The sequence below is a fragment of the Hevea brasiliensis genome, chromosome 10 (genome assembly GCF_030052815.1).
Source record: "Hevea brasiliensis isolate MT/VB/25A 57/8 chromosome 10, ASM3005281v1, whole genome shotgun sequence".
NCBI lineage: Eukaryota > Viridiplantae > Streptophyta > Magnoliopsida > Malpighiales > Euphorbiaceae > Hevea > Hevea brasiliensis.
The window spans coordinates 90,900,741-90,924,060 of NC_079502.1; the positions used below are offsets into that span (position 1 = coordinate 90,900,741).

General features: G+C 29.7%; 1 protein-coding gene and 1 pseudogene across 2 annotated transcripts in view; one reads left to right on the forward strand and one right to left on the reverse strand.

Moving 5' to 3' along the window:
• LOC110650912 (UPF0481 protein At3g47200) overlaps nucleotides 1-23,320 on the forward strand; it is a 51,924-nt gene that overhangs the window by 26,471 nt on the left and 2,133 nt on the right. The window contains exon 1 of one of the 2 annotated variants that reach the window (XM_058154371.1): nucleotides 23,163-23,294. The exons of the other annotated variant lie outside the window; for it this stretch is intronic. The gene's annotated coding sequence lies outside the window, so the exon portion shown is untranslated. Of the gene's footprint in view, nucleotides 1-23,162; nucleotides 23,295-23,320 lie in introns of those variants that run through there. 2 annotated transcript variants of the gene reach the window in all.
• Nucleotides 9,979-13,233, reverse strand: LOC110632694 (pentatricopeptide repeat-containing protein At5g65560-like; annotated as a pseudogene).

The window sequence follows — 23,320 nt, forward strand, 5'->3', positions numbered from 1 at the left end:
TGAACCCACAGATGATGGAGGTTGCGAAGAAGGAGATTTTAAAGCTACTGGATGCAGGAGTTATTTACCCAATTTCAGACAGCAAATGGACAAGTCCAGTCCAAGTAGTGCCAAAAAAATCATGAGTCACTGTGGTAGCAAATCAAGATAATGAACTTATTCCAACAAGGATTCAGAGTGGATGACGAATGTGCATAGACTACCGCAAGTTGAATTCAACAACAAGGAAAGACCACTTCCCACTGCCATTCCTTAATCAGATGCTTAAGCGGTTAGCAGCATTGAAGTATCTCTTGGCAAAGAAGGAAGCAAAACCAAGGTTGATTAGATGGATCCTTCTGCTGCAAGAATTTGATCTTCAAATCAAAGATAAGAAAGGAGCTGAGAACCTGGTAGCAGATTATTTGAGTAGGTTAGTGACACAAGAAGATCTACTTCCTTTGCAGGAACTTTTTCCTGATGAGCAGTTATTTAAATTGAAAGGTGTGATTCCTTGGTATGCTGATTTAGTGAATTATTTGGTTACTAAGGTTGTGCCTTTTGATTTGAGTAGAGCTAAGAAAGAGAAATTGAAAAGTGAAGCTAAGTATTATGTGTGGGATGACCCATATTTGTGGAAATTTTGTTCAGATCAAATTATTAGTAGATGTGTTCCTGATAATGAGATTCAATCTATTCTTGCTTTTTGTCATGCCTATGCATGTGGAGGTCATTTTGGACCCAAAAGAATAGGTCGAAAAATATTAGATTGTGGTTTTTACTAGCCCACTATATTTCGTGATTCATATTTGATTTGTAAAAATTATGAACAATGTCAAAGAACAAGAAGTTTAACCCGTAGGAATGAGATGATTCAAAATCCAATACTTGTTTGTGAGATTTTTGATGTGTGGATTATTGATTTTATGGGTCCATTTCCTTCTTCTTTTGGTTTTGTTTATATAATACTTGCTGTTGATTATGTCTCGAAATGGGATGAAGCCAAGGCCACTAGGACTGATGATTCTAAAGCTGTCATAGGTTTTATCAAGTCAAACATTTTTAGCAGGTTTGGAGTTCCTAGAGCTATAATCAGTGACCGGGGCACACATTTTTGTAATAGAACTGTTGAGGCATTATTGAGGAGATATGGTGTTTTCCATAAAATATCTACGGCTTATCATCCTCAAACAAGTGGGCAAGCAGAGGTGTCTAATAGAGAGATCAAGTCTATTTTGGAAAAAACAGTGAAGCCAAATAGAAAAGATTGGAGCCTTAGACTTGATGATGCATTGTGGGCTTACAAGACTGCTTATAAGACACCCATAGGTATGTTCCTCTTCAGATTGGTATTTGGTAAGTTGTGTCACCTTCCTGTGGAGATAGAACATATGGCTTATTGGGCTGTTAGACAATGTAATTTGGATTGGGATACTGTTGGTGTGGAAAGAAAATTACAATTGCAGGAATTAGAGGAAATTCGACTTGAGGCTTATGAGAACTCTAAGATATATAAGGAAAAGACCAAGGCATTCCATGACAAACTAATTCTAAGGAAGCAATTTATGGTTGGCAAAAAGTTTTATTGTATAATTCCATATTGAAGCTGATGCCTGGTAAGTTGCGTTCTCGTTGGATTTGACCCTTTATTGTTACTAATGTGTTTCCTTATGGTGCAGTTGAAATTCAAAGTTTAGGAACTAATAAGGTGTTCAAGGTCAACGGTCATAGACTCAAGCCATTTTATGAAGGGTTTCAGGAGCATACAGTGGAGGAACTCAAATTGAGTAACCCAATTTATGAGGATTAAGGAGCTTGGCCATGTCGAGCTAACGACATTAAACAAAGGCGCTTCTTGGGAGGCAACCCATGGGTGGCTTGTTAGCCACAATCAAATTTATTTTCTTTCGCTTATCTTATTTTATTTTCTAGCATTGTTAGTCCTTTTCTTTTGCATTTGGGCTTTACATTGAGGGCAATATAAGTTTTAAGTGTGGGGAAGGAGAAATTTGTTGCTTTAAAAAAAAAAAAATTTGTTCTTATAAGCTTAATTCATGATTCTATATTAACTCTCGGAGAGAAGTGCTTTGTCCTTGAAATGACTTGTCTATTTTAGATTAAATTTTTGAAATTTTAAGTAAGGTAATAGTAACTTTAACGATAGATTTTCCCTCTTCTCCATACCATAGGGAAATTTTTTCCTGCATAAATCATTTAGGCTTGATTTAATGGTGAAATGATTAGTTATGTGTGCTTTAAACTAGTGTCATGCATATTTCAGAACTTTGTTTAATCTATCAGGACACTTTATAATATGTAGAGGCATAAATTGGGGGAAATAAAAGATTGAACTTGAAAATTGCTCTGCTATTTTAGTTAAGCAAACTAACCAGGGGTCTTCTTGAACCTCATGTCGATTCTCAGGCCAAAAGCTAGCTAGGATATGAGCAAGGTACTTTTCTGAAGGTGAGGGTTAAAAATAACTGTGATAAGAGAGAAGTACCAATTTCAAAAAAAAAAAAAAAAAAAACCCCATTTCTATCTCCCCTAAGATTTGCAAAGAGCTATAATTGTTGTGCCTTAATAAATTAACCTTGTGTTTTGGTATGTATTGATTTAAAATTTTATGGAACTCTAATTGTGTGAGCTTAATTGATTTCAAGCCTATTATTTTATGTTGGAAAATTGTTGATATATTGGTATGGTGTTGATGGAATTTGTTGTGATGGTTATTACCTTACTTGCCTCTTCTTTCAAACTTTTAATCTTTTGTTAGAGAATATTGTGATAGGGTGAAGTTAAGGAACTTCTAAGTGGAGTTGATTGAGAATTTAAGTCATGCTTGAGGACAAGCATGGAATAAGTGTGGGGAAATTTGATAAGTGCATAATTTATTAATTTTACTCCCATCACATTTAGTGTTTTTAATGTATCTTTATGTCTAATTTAGTTGATTAAAGTATAGTTATCTATTAGGCATATGTTTAGAGAGTTGTTGAAATAATTGTGTTAAATGGAGAAATTTGACTCTTGCTGTATTTTTCAGGGTTTTGGTGAAGTTCTGGAGCAATATAGTGTGGAAGGAAGCTTGGAAAGGTCGAAGGATTAAGAAGCATTGTTGATACAAAGTACACAGGTCATGTAAGCATAACCAGAGACCCATGTAACATTCTGCCAGAAGGAATCAAGAGAACCGAGGACGAGACAAAGTACACGGGCCGTGTAACTTGACCCGTGTAAATCTTGGAGACCCGTGTAACATTCTGCTAGAAGGAATCCAGAGAACCGAGGAAGAGACAAAGTACATGGGTCATGTAACTTGACCCGTGTAACTTTCTGTGCCCATACGAAATATGCCCATTCAGCTCCAGTAAGTTACACGGCCTTAGGCCCTAGGCCATGTAGTGATACACAGGCCGTGTATCCGTCGATAGTCAGATTCCTAATTTTGCTCCAATTACAGTTTTTGACAGAGACTCTAACCTTAGACCATTTATTATAAATAGAAGAGAGAGCAGCTGTCTTATGGCATCCAAAGACGCCTCCAAAAATCATTCAGTAGCCTCTCAATTCATCTTTTAGAATTCTTCTTTAGTTTTTCTTTTATTTTTCTGTAAGCCATGAGTGGCTAAGTTTTTCTTTTAGTTCAAGGGATTCAAGTTCTTTTGCTTGATTTGTGAGACCAGGTTCTTAATTTAATTTATGTCTTTTTGAATATCTATTGTTTTTTGATTTATTTGTCTTTGATCTATTGAATGATTTGCTAAAAAGGCCTATTAGTTGATTGTTTGATGAGATCAATTGCTAGTTTATCTTCATAATCCGTAATTGTTGTGTAAGATTGAACATAAGTGGCAATTAGGTTTTATTGATTATGATCCCAGTTTTTGATAATAACCTAAGGAAACAATAGAATGGATTAAATGATTTATGCTTCATAAATTATTATTCAGCTTAACTACTTCCTTTTCTCAAAGCAGTTATTAATTTGATGAGGATTGCTTAATACCAACTCAGTTAATAATTAGAGTTAATAAGAGTGCTGGGCTTGAATTGATGAGTACAGGGAAGTTAGGGGTTTACCTCACTATTTAGTAAATCTGCGTTAAGTATTCAATAAGAGATAATGGTATGTCTTTTGTCTATGATCAAATCAATGGATTGGAATGAGAATTACCTTGGACTGAAGTTTGTTTAAATTGAGATTTTCATATTTAGTTCTTGAATTTCTGATTTCTTCTAATTTTGTTTTACAAAACCCCCCAATCTTTGTCTTTTCCGTTTCCCATTACACAAGTGCATGAAAATCCAATAATTCAGTCTCTAGGGTTCGACCTGGACTTACCATTTGCTACTGAAAATATTTTATAGTTGGTAATTTCAGTTAATTTAATTTCCGGTGGATTTGACACCCATCAAAAGTTTATGTCCAAATGGAATTCTAAGAACTCAAAGTCATGAAAATTGCAAATGCCCAACTTTGCAACTGCGAACAACCAAGCTCAACAACAATAAAAGTTTCCATCAAATGGTACTAACTCTAAAGTAAAGAACTTAATAAATAAACTTAAAACATATTATGTGTTTTTGTTTCATTTTCTTTTAATTCAATCAACAAAGAAAATAATGTAACAATGCTCAATGCACTATTTATTTACTGATAAAAAATTTGTAGCCTAAATTAATCATTTATGCATGTGTTTGCACTATCACGCCAAGAACACAATACATCAATATATGTTGGTAAAACTAAGTTAATTACTCCTCCAATTTAGTTTCTTTTTATAGTATTCTTTTAGAAATATGATTTTATGCAAGTAAAAGAAATGAAGAAAAAAAATGAAACTTTAGAAGGTTAGTGATCACTTGCCTGCTGACAGTCATCTAATATTTCCTTTCCTTTGTTTACTGAGTTCTACTGCTATATTATTTGTCCCATAAAATCGATGCTCCCTCCTCGGTAGGCTATTATAGATTCTTAAAACCGATAAATCCCAAGTAATACATTTGGAGATTGTGTGCCAAAAGAATATGAAATTCCAATTTTATACATTAGCCTCCATATTCAACTTGGAACGGAAAGGCCTTTTTCTCCAAAATCAGTGTTGTAAAAGGCAAGAAGAGATGCCAAGCGAGTCGAGAGGTGAGGATGCTGCAACTCCCCAAGCTAAGGCAAGGCAACTTCAAAGAGGCGGTCGCCTCGAAACCAAGAGGCGACTAGGCCACGAGGCCACGAGGTGCCCCCTTGTGAAAGTATCGAGATATTTTTCAAAAAAATTTTTTATTATTCTTAACAGAGGAGAAATAAATGAAACCCTAAAACCTATTGTCACTTACCTGATTGCAAGAAGCCAACAAGCCAGTGAGCCACCAAGACGATCCTTCCTAGTGATTACAAGAAAACAAAGAACAGAGCATCGCGCGCCACAGTAACCAGGTATGTTGTCCCTCTGTCTCTCTCTCTCTCTCATCTGCAGTTCTTCTCTCACTGCTGCGATCAATCTGCTCCTCTCACTGCTGTGATCAATCTACTCTTCTTCTTTTCTTTTTTTTTTCTCTTTTCTGCTCTGCTCCATGCCTCCATCACATATCGTTATGATGCCCGATTTTTTACAAGGTCCAGATTTTTTTTGGTTAAATACTTAAATTTATTAAAAATTTAGTGTGATGTAATTTTATTATTAAATGGGTATTATGTGATATGTTAATTAAATGGGTATTGTGATTGTGATTATGTGATATGTTTTTATTAAATGAGTATTAATGCTCTTAATGTGTAAATTGTAATTTCTTATTATGCAAATTATTGTTTATTTATTAAATGTTTAACATTTTAATTTCTTATTTGCTTGAATTGGGAGTTTGGGGGAGAATTGAGAATTATGCTTTAATTACTTAATTTGTAATTTGCTTCTCTATGTTGCATTATTGTTAGTATTATAAATGCTTTTGAAATATACCAATATAGCATGATCTATAATTATGCAAATTATTGAAAAAAATCAAATGTTTAATATTTTAATTTGTTATTTGCTTGAATTGGGAGTTTGGGGAATAGTTGAGAATTATTGATTTAATTAATTAATTTGTAATTTGCTTCTCTATGTTGCATTATTGTTAGTATTATAAATGCTTTTGAAATATACCAATATAGCATGATCTATAATTATGCAAATTATTGAAAAAAATCAAATGTTTAATATTTTAATTTGTTATTTGCTTGAATTGGGAGTTTGGGGAAGAATTGAGAATTATTGATTTAATTAATTAATTTGTAATTTGCTTCTCTATGTTGCATTATTGTTAGTATTATAAATGCTTTTGAAATATACCAAAATAGCATAATGTATAATTATGCAAATATTTGAAAAAATCAAATGTTTAATATTTTAATTTCTTATTTGCTTGAATTGGGAGTTATGGAAAGTATTGAGAATCATTGTTTAATTAATTAATTAATTTGTAATTTGCTTCTCTATGTTGATTATTGTTAGTATTATAAATGCTTTTGAAATATACCAATATAGCATGATGTATAATTATGCTAATTTATGAAAAAAAATCAAATGTTTAATATTTTAATTTCTTATTTGCTTGAATGGGGAGTTTGGGAAAGTATTGAGAATTATTGCTTAATTAATTAATTTGTAATTTGCTTCTCTATGTTGATTATTGTTAGTATTATAAATGCTTTTGAAATATATCAATATAGCATGATGTATAATTATGCAAATTATTAAAAAGAATAATATGTCTAATATTTTAATTTCTTATTTGCTTGAATTTATAGTTGTTGCTTTAATTTCATATTTTCTTATATTTATTGCTTTTGTTGCTAGTATTGAATGGAGATAGCACAACCTTTATAGTGTTGTTTTGTTGCTTTTTAATTATGTGACTTTTTATCTTTTTTTTTTTTGGTTAGATCATGAGTAATAAGTGTAATACAACTGAATCTTCTACTAGCAGTAAAAGAACGGACCCAAGATGAGCACATGTGATTCAAGTTAATGAAAATAATATGAATGATCTTCAGTGCATTTATTGTATGAAAGTTTATAAAGTGGGAGTCAATAGAATTAAACAACACCTTGCTGGAGGTTATACAAATGTAGTTCGTTATCCAAAATGTCCAGAAGATGTGAGAAGTCAAATGCAAGACTTCATTAGTAAAAAAAAAAAAAAAAAAAAAAAAAAAGGAGCAAAAATCAATCATGAATATGGAAAGACTGATTGAATTTGAGGATGTGGAAATACTAGGAATTGATGAAAATGAGAAAGAGGATAATGTGGTGGAAGAAATTGATAGTGGAAAACAAAGGGAAATAATTCATGGTAGTGGTACTAGTGCTTTAAAAAGAGCAAAAGTTCTACAACAACAAAATAACAAAGGGCCTATTAATGCTTATTTTTCTCCCAAACCAGCTGTTATGGGAAACTATTGATAAAAATAATCCAGCTAAGAAGGAGTTAAGGGAGCGTGTTTGTGTTGCCATAGCACAATAGATGTATGATGTAGGAATAGCTTTTAATGCTATGAATTATGATAGTTTTGGAGAAATGATTCAAGATATAGGAAATTATGGAAGGGAAATGAAACCTCCAAGTTATCATGAGGTTAGAGTTAGGTTACTTAACAAGAAAGTGCAAACCACAAGTGAACTTCTTCAGTCTCATAAAGAAGAATGGACAAATTACGGATGTTCATTATTGTGTGATGGATGGACGAATAGAAAAGGGGGAATATTGATTAATTTCTTAGTTAATAGCTCAAAAGGAAGTGTGTTTATTAAATCAGTTAATGCTAGTGATGAATCAAAGACAGTAGTATTGTTGACTAATTTGATTGAGAAAGAATTGATGGAAATTGGTCCTGTAATAGAGGTTCAAGTTGTTACAGATAATGCATCAAATAATGTTGCAACAAGTAAAGTTTTTATTTAATATTATCTATTAAAGAAAAATCTATTTGTTTATTTATTTTTATTATTAGTAAAATGAATTATCTATTTGTTTATGACAGGGAGAATATTGGAAGCAAATTTTCCCATCTATCCTGGACTTCATATGCAGCCCATTGTATAGATTTGATGTTGGAAGATATTTTTAACATAAGGGTTTTCAATGAAACATTGCGCAAAGTTGTTGAGCTTACTGGTTTCATATATGGCTTTTCAGGAGTTTTAAATATGTTGCCGAATTTTACTAAAGGAGTAGAATTGCTAAGGCCAGGGCAAAGTAGATTTGCTACTGCTTTTATTACATTGAGAAGGATTCACCTGCAGAAGGCCAACATTAGAAAAATGTTTACTTCAGAGAACTAGACAACTAGTAAATGGGCTAAAGAGGTGAAAGGCAAAAAGTGTGAAAGAACAATTTTGAGTCCTGCCTTCTGGAATCATGTTGTATATGCTCTTAAAGTTTATGGTCCCCTTATTCGTGGGCTTTGACTGATTGATAATGAAAAGAAACCAGCCATGGGATATATTTATGAAGCTATGGATAGGGCTAAAAAAACCATTGTCAACTCATTCAATAGCAATGAAGAGAAATACAAGCATATTTTTGAGATTATTGATGCAAGATGGTCAGTTTAATTGCATCGTCCTTTGCATGCTGCCGGATATTTCTTAAATCTTGAATTTTTTTATCCAAACAAGATGAGAATTGAGCATGATAAAGAAGTGAATTCAGGCTTGCTTTCGTGCATTCATAAAATGTAACAAGATTCAACAAAAGTTGACTTGATTATTGGTGAAATTGAGAAGTACAAGGCAACTATAGGGACCTTTAGTTATCCTTCTACTATTAGAGGAAGAACAACTAAATCTCCAGGTTATTAATTTATATTCTTATTAATTTTTCATCTACCTCATTCATTAAATTATATTATGAATTTGAGTTTAACAATCATCGATTCTATATTTTAATAGCTATTTGGCAGAAAATATATAGCTCTTCAACTCCAAACCTACAAAACTTTGCCATAAAGGTTTTCAGTCTCACATGTGGTGTAAGTGGTTGTGAGAGAAATTGGAGTGTATTTGAGCATGTAAATAAAAAAATATATATATATTAAATATAATATTTTTGTTATTTTATTTTGAACCTTTTCAATTTAAAGTTTAACTTATTTGTTACTATAAAATTAATGACAGCTTCATAATAAGAAAACAAATCGGCTATTTCAAGAACGATTGGACAAATTAGTTTATGTGAAGTACAACAGAGCTTTGCTACACCGGTACATCTTTGGAGATATCGCCACGCCAATTGATTTGGCAAATATTGATAGTAATGAGTGGTTGCTTGGTCAATTAGAAAAAGGAGATGGGGATGATGATGATGATACTCTTGTTTTCATGGATGATGTGTTGACTTGAGGTGATGTTGGTAGGGCGATTGGAGTTTCTGAATCTCGTTATTAATCGAGATCGGTTGCAAGATCAACACCAGTTGAAACTCCATCATTTCGAGGGTCTCATTCAATGAGAGATGCATCCTCTTCACAAGTTGATAATGTTGAAGAGGAGGAAGAATTTGTGATGGAAGCTGTTGAAAAAGAAGATGATTTTGGAAATCTTGATGACGAATAATTTTAGTTACAAGTTTTTTTTTTCTTTTTTTTTATGTACTTGTTGCATTTGGATTGTTACGACTTATGAATTATTTCTATTTATTAAAGTTTGAACTTCTAGAATTTGCATGTCCCATTTTATGATTCAACAACTTTTATTATTATTATTAGTATTGTTACTTATGTTATGAATTTTAATTTTATAATATCAACTTTTATCTTGTGTTTATGTTGGAAATGTAGGCATGCACAATTTCTTATATATATATATATATATATTAACATCTCTTATTGTTATTTATATTATTGCTTATACTATGAGTTTTAATTTTACAGCCACACTTTTGTCTTTTACTTAAGCTGAAAATGCAGGTATACACAATTTTCAATTTCTGTTATCTTACATATAGACATAATGTAAATAATGTTTTTCTTTTCTTTTCAATATGCATTTTTTTTATATAACAAACTAGTTAAAAGTATGAATTTTATGTTATAAGTACACACATATATATAATTTAGACAATTTAGACTATAGTGTCTTGCTTCGAAAAGGCCTCGCCTCGCGTTTCGCCTCTCGCCTAAGGCCATAAAGTCTCTTTTCGCCTTAGTGTCGCCTTTCGCCTGATAACACTATCCAGAATGAAACAATTTCAATAGAAAGGATATCAAGAATTAGTCCCATCAAGTCCTTCAATTAACATTCTGTATGTTTGTGGATGAATCTGGCAACCCTCTGTCTCAATGATGCTCAGTAATTCAGAGCGTACATCAGCAAGGCCCATCTTAAGTAAGCCATCAATGAGAATTTTCCAAGCTACTTCATCATCATTATAACCAAAATGAAGCAAATTACAGAAAACTGCTTTAGCCTTCTCTTTGTTCCCTTTATCATATAGCCCACATACAAGTGATTTCAAAGACTCTAGAAATTTTAAATGACCACACTCTATCACAGCATCTGCCAGTCTCACCGCATCACCATACATTCCAAGTTCACAGCAACAGTTGAGAAGAGAATTATAAATATCTTCACTAGGACATATTCCTCGTTCACGCATATGATCAAATAACCTCTGGGCCACTCCCATGCGGCCCACTTTGCAAAGTCCTATAATAAGCTTCCCGTACGTGTTAGCATTAGGTGAACAACCATGTTCCAGCATTTTCTCAAAAACGCTCCATAGCAGTTTCAAATTCCATGGTCTTCCACACATCAGCAACATCTACGAAAGAGACATTTGGAACCAAATCAAGTTCTCCAGCATTGTTGTTTTCCTTTATTAGCTTTTTCTTTGAAAGATGCTTGATTAAAAAAGAATAAGTATGATGAGAGGGATCACAACCAGTATCAAACATGCGCTTAAGAACATCAAATGCTTGATGTAATAATCCCAAGCATCCATATGCATCAATGAACAATGTGTAAGTCAGTGCATCAGGCATAACACCTCTTTCAACCATCCTAGCCATCATATCCTCTGCCTCTTTTAAGTTCCCGGTGACACAATATGAATGAATAAATGCAGTGTAAATAAACTCATCAGGTTGGATTCCTAACGAAATCATTTGAGCAAAAAGCCTATGAGCATGGTGAAAATCACCCTCTTTCAACATTGCTATAATAAAACTTGTATACGTAGAAACTGTGGCCCTCACACCCTTCTGTACCATATTTTCCAACAATAACAATGCTTTTTTAACTTTCCTCACAGCCCATCTATAAGGGCATTATAAGTGGATGAGTTGGGCAAACAGCCCTCAGTAAGCATTATTTCTAGCAAAGAACCAGCATCATCTATCATTCCAGCTTTGCAGTATCCATCAATTAAAGCAGTGTAAATCACTTCATTTGCCTTTATGCCTTTATCCTTGAGAGAATTGAATAAAACACGAGCTTCTTCTATCCTATTATTTTTACACAGAGCGTCTATAAAAACGTTGTAAATCCACTGGTTAGGAACCATACCATTTTCCTTCATCATTTCAAGCAACCTAGAAGCAATATCCAAATGACCTACTTTACACTGCCCATGTATTAATGAATCATATGTAACCTGGTTTGGTGTCAGCCTATGCTCGACCATTTTACTAAGCAATGACATTGCTTTGTGCACATTTTTCCTTTTGCAAAAACCACATATCAATTCATTGTATGTACGCTCATTCGGGCTACAGTTATTTGAGTTCATCAAATCCAAAATTTCCTGTGCAGACTCCATCATCGCCTCCTTGCAATACCCATCAATCAGAGCATTGTATGTAGTCACACTGGGAACCAAACCTTTCTGCATCATCTCACTTAGCATTCTTCTACTCTCATCAAACTTTCTTTCTTTACACATAGCATCAATCATCACAGTGTAAGTGTGAACATTTGGCTCACAACCTCTGTTCCTCATCTCATTAAACAAATTTATAGCCTCAAACTTCCTATAATTTTCAAACAATGCATCTATAATCACTGTATATGTACTTACAGTTGGATAACAATCATCCTCCTTCGTCTTCTTAAACAAACTAATACCCTCATCAACCCTTCCAGCCTCACAGAGCCCATGTATGAGGTTTGTGTATGAAACCTCAATTCTTCGACAACCCTTCTTCAGCATCAACTTAAAAACACTATATGCACAATTTACATCTTTATTCCTGCAATGCCCCAATGTCAAAGAAGTATAAGTAAAGGTATCTGACCTTAAACCCGCCTACAAAATCTTACTCACATATAAATCAGCCTCAACTACATTACCCATCTTACAATACGCATTAACCATAGTGTTTAATGTATATATATTGGGCACAAGCATATCACTCAGCACCTGTGCATAAACTCTCTTCATTTTATCAATCATTAGAAACCTCGATGACATCATTAGTAGTTCAATATTGGTCCTAATACTGAGTTTAAACTTATGTTCATTATCATCCCTATTCATTTCCCTTAAAAAATTCTAATGTGAACCTAATATCATCAATGGAAATGCAAGCTTTAATCATGGAAATACGGATTTTCTCAGACACACCAAAAAACTTATTCCTAATCAAAGTGTCTAAAAGCAGGGAATGGGATTGGACGCTATGTTTAAACCCAGGTTCTCAAGCTAAAAATTGAAAACTGAGGGCGATTTGGGGATCAAGATTTGGATTACTGCTGAAAGAGAGGATACATGGGATGGAGAAATGCTCGGAAGTAGGTTGCGAAGGGCGGGATGTTTTTGCCAATTTGGATGGGAGAGAATAGAGAGAAGCTGGGAGGAGATATCAGGTGGGTCAGGGTCTACCGGAAGAAGGGCGATTGAGAAGGAGGAAATGGGTCTTTTTAGAAAGGGATGATCAAGGCGGAGGTGGAGGAGGATCGAGGACTCACCTGGGTGAATAATGGCCGTTGATTTTCTCATCTTGAAGAATCGGAGAGTGGTGAGTGCGCCATTCATGAAGCCAAGTTCAGAAGCATTTTGGTGCATTTGGGTGGACTTTTAAGATCAGAGATAGCTAAAAACCAGTTGAAGGTATATGAGATGTTGGTCAGTTCAAAGAAACCTGGAATGGAAATGGTAGAGAGTGTGCAGGGCGCAGCTGGCTATAGAGAAGGAGCGCCAGTTTTGAATTGGGTTAATGATGATGGGCCTTGCCGTTGCTCCCCATAGAACTATGAGCTGAAACTTATCTATGTAGATGAGTTTGGTGGCTTCTTTCTGGCATCGACTTTCATTTCACCATTACATAGGTCACGACTTTTTCAAACAAGTTACAATGTCACGCGATGCTGCGAGTATAATTTCTTATTATTAATGTTTTATAATATTATTGATAAATAAAATGATTTGATAAAAAAAATTATAGTGTTATAATTTTATAAATTAATAGATTAAAGTAAATAATTATATATAATTTTGTATAAAAAAAGTCTCAATTCCAATATTCATTATAATTATTATATATATTAAAAACAATTAAATTAGAAAAAAAAATAAATTAAATCTTGCCAAAAAATATAAAAGGTAAAAACTGGAAAGTTTAGGCAATTGAAATAAGAAAATTGAGGGAAAAAAAAACACCTAGTAAAGTTTTTATGATATTGTTTTCGGAATAGAACTCAAATTTGAGTTTTGTTATATATAAAGTAAAATTGATTGCAATAAAATGAAATTAATATTGCAATACTATAATTTGTATTATTTATTTTAATAATGATGTTATAGATTATTTCTGATTTATTATTCACTAAAAATTGTATTTTATAATTTAAATATTACTAAAATATTTACTAATAAAAAATAAAAATATTTTTTATATTGGATTCGTAATTTAATTATATTTTATTTGAATTGTATGAAAATATTTAAATAGTATTATCTTTTATATAAATATTGAATAAGTTTAATTATATTAAAAAAAAAGCAAAAGATAAAAAAAGCAAGATAAAAAGCTAAATAGTATTAAAAATAAAATAAAATAAAATAAAAAAGGAAAAGGTGTTTTCAAAGGGGGGGACGTGTGATTAGAGATAGCAATGGGTAGGGTATCTAAAAAAATCATTCTATTATAACTTAAATTCTATTAATATTCTTACTATTTGAACCAGTTATAAATTCGATCAAAATTTACCAAACTCAATTATTATTACTTGAAAATATTAAAATTAATTTAATTTTATATATTTTAATTAATAATTTAAATAAAAATATATTTTTATTAATAATTTACATTTTAAAATCTAACAATTTTATAAAATATTTAAATTCTCTTTATTTAAAATATAATATATAGAAATTTATAAATATATTTTAAAAAACATATATTTCACATTTAATTAATTATTATTAAATATCTATAAACATTATTCCTTAAATCCGACTTGTCGGATTAAATATCTATAAATATTTAATTTGTTGTCATTCCTATCTATGATAAAAGTGTAAAGAAAGCATTCAGTAGATGATATGCATAGTCATTTAGTTTAAATTTCATGACCATTTCATTTATTTGTTAGTCACTTTTAGCTAATTTTACTAATTATTTAGGTAATTTTTCATAATTATCAATTTTTAGGTTAATTTATAATTTGCTTTATTTCGTAGGTAAAAATGGTATTTTTGAGAGATTAAAAAGTAATTGTGCTAGTGAAGAGTGATTCTTGGAGCCAAAAATATCAAAATAAAGCTTGAAAGTTGAAGAAAGCAAAATTACCAAAGTCTGCGTAACCTTCTGCATAGGGAGAAGAAGTAAATTGTGAGCCTGCCGAAACCTACATAATATACTGCATGACTTATGCTGATTCACGCCCTGCTTATGCAGCTTCACAGAAAACTGCATAACTTGCCGCATAACTTATATAATCTCACTCCTCACTTATGCAGCTTCACAGAAAAAGCTCCCAAACCTGCCGAAACTTGCATAACCAGCTGCATAACTTATGCAGCCCACTTATGTAGTTTCACGGAGGACTCCAAGGCTTGAAAAATCTGCACAACTAGTCTGCATAACTTATACAATATCACGGAAAGCACCTGGAACCACCAAAATTGCATAAAATCTGCATAAGAAACTTGCATAACTTGTGCAATTCTTTATAATGAGCTGACAGAAAGATTTTCACACGTGAATCTTCACCTCAAACATACCATTTTAGGGTTACTTGTTAGAAAAATAGAAATAGTGTCCTTATCTCATTTTAGCAAGAAGAAGAGGGAAGAAAGAAGAAGAAAAGTGGGAAGCGGCAAAGGAAACGTTAAAAAACAGAGCAAGGAGCATCACTTTCCATTTTTGGAACACATTTGGATTCTTCTTCTTTTCTTCACCATTTTTCTACCTTTCTTGTATTGGGTTTCTTAATTCTTAGTATATTTTCAAGTTCTATTTCCATATTTACTCAGAATCTCTTGTAATAATTATGGATAGTGAGTTGTTTTTCATAGATTATGGAGTTGGGATATAATATTTAAGATATTTTGTAGATTTTGATTGGGTAATCCATATTTTATAGTTTTTATGAGGATTTATCTATTTCTTGTGTGCCTAATTACATGCTTACTGTAGGATCCTATTAAGTATTATTCTTAATCCATGGTTAAAGCACCGAAAGGAGAAAATTCTATGATAGATAATCAAAAAATTGAACTTAATTAATTTAGATCTAGAAATAGACTAAGTATTAAAAGGATTTACATATTAATTAAGGAACCTAATAGGTCTTGATTAATTTTAACTCTACGAAAGTAGGATTAAGTTAACTAAGACACTCTTTGTCTCACTCGAAAGGATATTTAAAGGATTTAAGAATTAATCTCCTTAAAATCCATAATTTCCATAAGATTGGATAACCAATTTAAAAATTCAAAAATAGCTTAAATATGATTCCACAAACTCTGGAATCGCCCTTTTTAATATTGTTAATTGTTAATTGAATTTAATTGTTTACCATATTTCAATTTGCTCATTGCTGCTTAAGTTGAATCATTTATATTAATAATTAGATTGTTGATTTTGCATAAATAGATTTTACATCCTTAATTATTTCAATCATTCACTTGATTTACAAAATTAGCTTAAATTAGTCAATTTTTATATCAAAAACTCAATCATTAACACAACTCTTCGAGGGAACGATATCTTTTTTATATTACTTGTACGACTCGTGCACTTGCGGTTGGGCCACATCAGTAGACTGACTCTTATTAAAAAAAGAATAAAAATAATTTTAATATTTTATTGTTAATTATTATTTTAAAAATAATAATTTATTAATCCGCTGCAATATGAGCAACTTTTATAACTTATTAAAAACTTTTAAATTCAGTGTATATTTGAAAGAATATCTCACCTCATATATACTATTCCCACAAATGAGTGAAAGGCTTTATGGTTACGCTGGGGAAGTGTTCGATTGTGGCGACTGGGACTTGGACTGTTTTGGAAGGTCTTCGACTAGCTTAGGAGGCGACGATTAGGAAATCATTTAAATTAACAAAACAAATAAGGAAATATCCGAATTTAATCTTTGGTCTAATAAAGTGATAATCCATCTTGATCTATGTGTTTTGTTCTCTCATCAAAAATTGGATCTAAGGTGATTTAAAAAAATAATTTGATTATCACATATCAACCTAGTAGAGTTAGGTTCAGCGATTAAAATTATGTTACTCACTTAATAGATTTAAATCTAAGTCTCCACTCCTCTAATCTCTTTCTTAAAAAAATAGAAACCTTATAATTTTAAAAATAATTCAAATACAAAAAATAAATACTTTTGTTTACAAATAAAAATAAAGCGTCTTACTCTTATCTTATTCGAAACGTTGTATATTTTTATAAGATAATTTTAATGTAAACCAAAATAGACAAGGTATAAACGTAGATAGAGATCGAGTTAATTAGCCCTTCAATTGGCCAATCAACATTAAATATGCTCCACTCAAAAATAAAATTTAATCAATATTTATCTTTTTAATATTTGTTTTGATAGCGATCAAAGTAAAATTTATTTTCAAAAAAGGATCTAACCATCTTTTTTACTATTTTTTTAAAGGAAAACAACTTTTTTACCATAAACCAAACAAGATTTAATGCAACAAATCCTACAAAACCATTACAAAAGGATGACACCGATCTTCAAGATGAGATTATAAAAAGAAATTTTATTTCCACAGCGACCGAGTTGTTACACTTACACCATGAGTTTTTTTTTTTTAAGTAAATTATAGGTATCTTGTAGTTTATTGGGCTAAGCTTGCTTGCGCTGGAAAGACTCATTATAAATTTCAATGCTAACAAAATTGATTAAGCTAATATATATATATATATATATAACTCATTACCATAGACACCTATTTTTTACCCATTTGAATGCATACATTGTAAAGATAGTGAAGAGCTCTATAATGAAAATAATACTGGATAGTGAGGTATCTTAAAACACTAAGGAGGCTATGGAATAACAAGAATATTAATAAAATAATTTTATATTTTAGGAAATTAAAAAAGTACCCCCAAGAGGGATTTTTCCATTCACAAGGATTAAACATTTGACTTTACTTAAAAGATACAAAATTTTCTACTTCTTATACTATTAGAATTATGACTCAAAATCCTAGTGAGATTTGGAAGAGACCTTTTTCTATATAAGTACAACTCTTATTTTGGTGTTATTCCTAAATTGAGTGGGACTTCTAATCAGATTAGAATTAAGAAAATTAACACTATATAAAGGAGAATGGTAAAAAAGTTATTTATCTTTCATCTCATAGAGTGAGACTATCACCCATTGTAGCGAGGGGTTTTGTCAATTGCAGAGGATTTAGCTTTGCCCATTGATGAGGGGCTCCTACCTATTGTAGTCCCATAAAGGGAAAGAGACTTCTGCCTAAAGTGGAGAAAAGGCATAAAATTTAAGAGAGAGTAATTTTTCTCCATTGGTGAGAGGGCTCTTGCCTATATAGTTGAAAACACTCTTTGTGATGTAACAGTTAAAATAGTAAATATATTATGTTATATCTATAGGAGACTAAGAGGGACTAACTAATATATTTATTATGAGCAGTTTGATATAGTGTGGGTTCTTTTGGGTGTAATTGGGTTGATGGATAGTATAGGTTGGAGTTTGTAATTGATGATTTGTTATTATTTATAGTAGAAGATGGCATACTCGTGGATGTAGCTCTATGTTGAGAGGATAAACCACGTAAATATTATTGTTTTGTATATTTACTTTTTTTCTTTACAGTTTACATGTTTTTTTGCAATACACAACACGTACCAATTCCATTGATACACCATGAAATCTTTTATGAGTGTAGTGTGTCGGTAGATAAGGATAAGATTTTAAAGTATTTATATAGCAATTTGATTGATAAGAGGAGCAAGCAATTATAAAATTTAAATTTTATCAACAAAGGTTAGTTGGATTGGTAAGACTTAGTATTATTATTAAGTTGAGAGTTCAAATCCTATTCATTGTCCTCCTTAGTAGGTAATCTACAAATTTTATTGTAACTCTTTAGTGAGGTTGGTGGTCAATGGCAGCATGGCATGCATTTGACCCCACTAAATTTTTTTTTTCATATATATTTTATATTATTGACTTACTTTGAATCCATAAAATTAAAAATTTTGATCCTACAAAATACTTAAAATTTTCAAAGGAGGAGCTACTCGGTTCATATCATTTCATTATCAAAAATTTAACACAACCCCTCTAAGATTTGTTGGATTTTTCTCGAAAAATTAAGCAGCAAAAGTTATTATTTTACTTTTGTTGACTGAAAATTAGTTTGTAATTTTTGAATTCGATAAATTACTAAAATTCCTCTTCATTTCATTTTATGGATATTATTTTATTTCATAAATTTTAATAAATCAATCATGTACAAATTATTTTAATATATTTAGTTTCATATCAATTTAATATGTATTAAAATTTTTATTTTGTTTTAATCCATTTACTTTGAGATTATTTTAATATAATTGCATTTACGTATTTATTAAATTTCTTATTGAAAGAAAACTCTTAATTATATAGACGCATTAAAATTTTTTTTAACGCTTTTAAATTATGAAAATCTGTGAACAACAATTATAATATTTTTTTAAATTATATATATTTATGTGTAAATGAATTGATTCCACAAATTAAAATTTCTGGCTCTATCACTGTTGGTGGTATATCCTTACTCCCAACTGGAGTCTCTCTCCGCTAAACTTTTAATTACTAAAGAAAAAAAAAATTTCTAAGTGCCTTGGTCAAATAAGTTGTCAGATGTCATATTAGAAAACATCTGAGGTAGAAAGTTAACAAAGAAAATTATTAAATAGACGATAAAATAATATTTAATGTCTCTAACAATTATCAAATGCACACAAGTCTTCGTTGAATTCTTGTAATATTAGATCGTGGCAATGCTTTTACTTAATTAAATCTAATCTGTGACATATCAAATTAATTAGTGTGTCTTGAAATGTGAAAGATTTCATAGGTGTAAACTCTGTAACAACTTATTTTCTGTCGCTAGTGCAAGAAAAAATATGATAATAAAAAATTATAGTGAAATATTTAATTTTATTTTATTTAATAGAAATAAAAAAATTATCTTTCATGAACAAAGCTCTTATTTAAAACACTAGACTCATTTATTTTTCTACTTCAAAATTTTTCAAGGATAAATACTATTGGTTACATATTTTTAAAGAAAAAATAAATAATTTTTATTTTTTAATATATTTAATTTTAATTAATATTCGAACTCAAGACATAAAAATTTCTAAAACTAGAAAAATAAATACTTCCACTTACAAATAAAAAATAAAGCACCATATAATATTGCATTTTTTTACAAGGTAATTTTAATAAAAACCAAAATAGAAAAGATATAAAAATAGCACTTCAATTAGTCAATCAACAGTAAATATGCTCCACTGAAAAATAAAATTTGATAAATATTTATTTTTTTTATAAATATAATTTAGTAGTCATCAAAATAAAATTTATTTTTAATTTAAAAAAAAATTTAAATCATTATTATCTCTTGGCCTTGTATTGTTCTTTAATTTTATTTTATCATTTTTCTTATCAATAAATACACAATCACTAATTTTTATTCTTTAAAATTTAAATTATTAGACAATACCATTAAAGTAAAGTCTAATATAATTCTCTCATTATTTTTTTATCAATTTAAAACATTACTAATTTTTTTCTTGTAATCTCATTACCATTTTAGATTTTTTTTCCTTGCTAAAATGTCTTCATATTCAAGTTAAAGAAAAAAAATTCTTTCGTAATATTAGAAGTTTAACTATGTCATTTATTTTATTTAATCTATAATTTTAATTGAATTTGCTTTTCATAATTTAAAGAAAAAAAAAAAGAGATAAATTAGACAATTTTTTTAATATTAGGCCATCAGTATATTTTAGATGTAGCAATTCACCATATTAATCATTCATTATATTTTTTAACAAGTATCAATTCTATTTAATTTTTAGCAAATCATTTTTTTTAAATTAAAACATTTATTTTTATTATTATATTTATTGAATGTTTTTGTTTTGTAATTATGAAATGATTCTATAGTTAACAATATAAAATTATCATCATTAGTTAATTAATCTCTTCAATCAATAATTAAGTAAGTGACTTATTAACAAATTATATATTTTAATTGGGCCCCATAAACCAAATTTCTGGCTCCGTCATTGAGTTACACCATGGAGTCATTTATTAGGGCAGTGTGGCCCAGAATGAGGATTATTTACATTAGGAGACAAAAATGAAATTGTTACATTAGACTTGGGGCTTAGGGGACCATTCTTTAATTTTAATCATGCTACATTTAAAACGATGACTTCTTTCCTATTGGCCACTGTTTTTATTTGAAATAAATAAATAAATAATGCCAAGAAATTGTTGAATTTATTAGTAGCTATAATACTAATATGTGACACATGAGTGTTTTGAAAGGTGAAAGACCTTGTAGGTATAAACGCTATAACAACTTATTTTTTGTCCCTAGTATAAGAAAGAAAATTTTTAAAGGTAATAAAATATTTTATTTTGTAATAAATAATCATATAATATTTTATTGTATATATTAAAAAAGATAAAATAGAAATATTATTATTATATAAAGAAATATGTTTCAATATTTAAATTAATTTTTTTAATAGGCCTCATATTTATATTCAGTTATAATGCATTTAGGTTTTATTTTTTTATATTTGGATTTGTTAGGAATAGATTTGAGATTTGATTTTCAATATTAAGTCTTGCTCTCTTCATTATTGAGTCTTGTTTTCTTTTCTTAATAAGGTTTTGTTTTGTTTTTATATTTTGCAGTATTTAATAGATTATTTGATAATTCAAAAATTATTGATTTTTTTTTTAATTAGAGATTTTATATTTTTAAATATGAATAATAATTTTCTATCAATAAAATCTATTAATTCAACCTGTTTCTCTATTAAAATTTGATAGGTTAAATTTTTCTTTATACCATAGAGATAGTATATTTCCAAAAAGATAGAATTATAAAGTTTTTTTTTATATTCAAAATAACTTAAATCAGATTATTAAAATTTGTCAAATTTAAGTAGTTTTCCACCCATATATATATCGATTATGACTTGATAATGTTCATTAAAAAGAATCTACACAAAAATCTTTTTGGATTTTGACATTTTTGTCCACAATATTGTTTCAATATTGAAATCATTCGGATTTTGACCGAATCAAAGTAGGAAAGAAAAAGGGTCAATTTTTTATTGTTATTTGATTTGATTGAACTGATCGAATTTGAGTTTTAAAAATAATACTTGCGACGGATTTGGATCGAGTTCGAGTTTTACATATTGAATATTCATTATCCGAACTTATTTACATAAATATTTAATTAAATATAATATATATTTTTAATATTTATAAATTTTTATATATTTTATTTTATATAAAATGAAATTTAAATATTTTATGAAATTATTTCGTCAACCGTTAACCTATTAAATATACTACAAGGGATTTTAAATCAATTTTCGTGAAATTTAAATTATCGATTAAAATCTGGTGTTATAAAAAATTTTTAAAATTTCAGTAGAGTGCCGGCTATATTTTGAGAAAACAGTTATTCAAATCTGAAAAGGAAATCACTCCCAGTATGATTTCTCAAATACAACTCCAATAAACTTCATTTCATCTCACAATTCAAATTTCAATAATCAAATCAATTCATTTTCAAACCAACCTCATCATAAAAGTTTCATTGATTACAAGACTCAAAAATTAATATTACAAAATTATTCAGGTAAATGAAATATCAAATTTACATTACAATAATTTTCACTTAATTACATACCAAAATATTTTACAAGAGTTTTTATACAACTCCTCAAATAATTTACATACATATTATTACATGTATACATCAAACCTATGTACATGGGTATACCTATGATATACATGGAGCTGATCTGAATGTGTATTAAAGGAAGCTTACTCACCTGCTTTATTCTCTTTTCACCTACGACAGCATGCAAAACTATCGCTGACTGCTGAGTGGTGAACTCAGTGGTGCACAACTATAATTTAAAATATAATACCATATATATGTTGATACAATTATAACAAATAATTTGAAAATCTTGAACTTCATAAAAATTATAAAAGTTAAAATAATCTTTGCCAATAATATAATCATTTAAAATATAAATTATTAATTAAAATAATTTTTTATATAAATTATTTTTTTAAATAATAATAATTGAGTTTAAAATGAGTTTAAATAGTTAATAAATTTTAATAAGATTTAAAATAAATTTAAATTTTAATAATATTAATTAAATTTAAGTAAGATAATTTTTGTATGTTATCTAAAAGAACTTAAAAGGAAAAAAAAAATTTGTGGAGACAAAAATGATAAATGCTTCATTGGTCGGTTATATATATATATATATATATATTAAAGTAGATTTAGAAAGTTTGACGTAAGCATTCTCGGGGTTCGCAATCTCCAAGAGATAGAGGGGCTATTTAATATATTGCTATTAAAATATAATTGAAAAAAATATATATATTTTTAATGCTGAATTTCAATATCAAACGGGGTAGAGTGAGAGAGGAGAAGGCAACTATAAATACAGAGGTTTGGGGAAAGCAAATTGTAAGCTGCAACAAAGGCAAGTTGCAGTGGCATATAAGACCAAGAACTTTGGCAGTCTCAAGTCTCCACCAGACAACCATTTCTTTTAGGTAAAGATAGAGTTTCTTAATTTAGC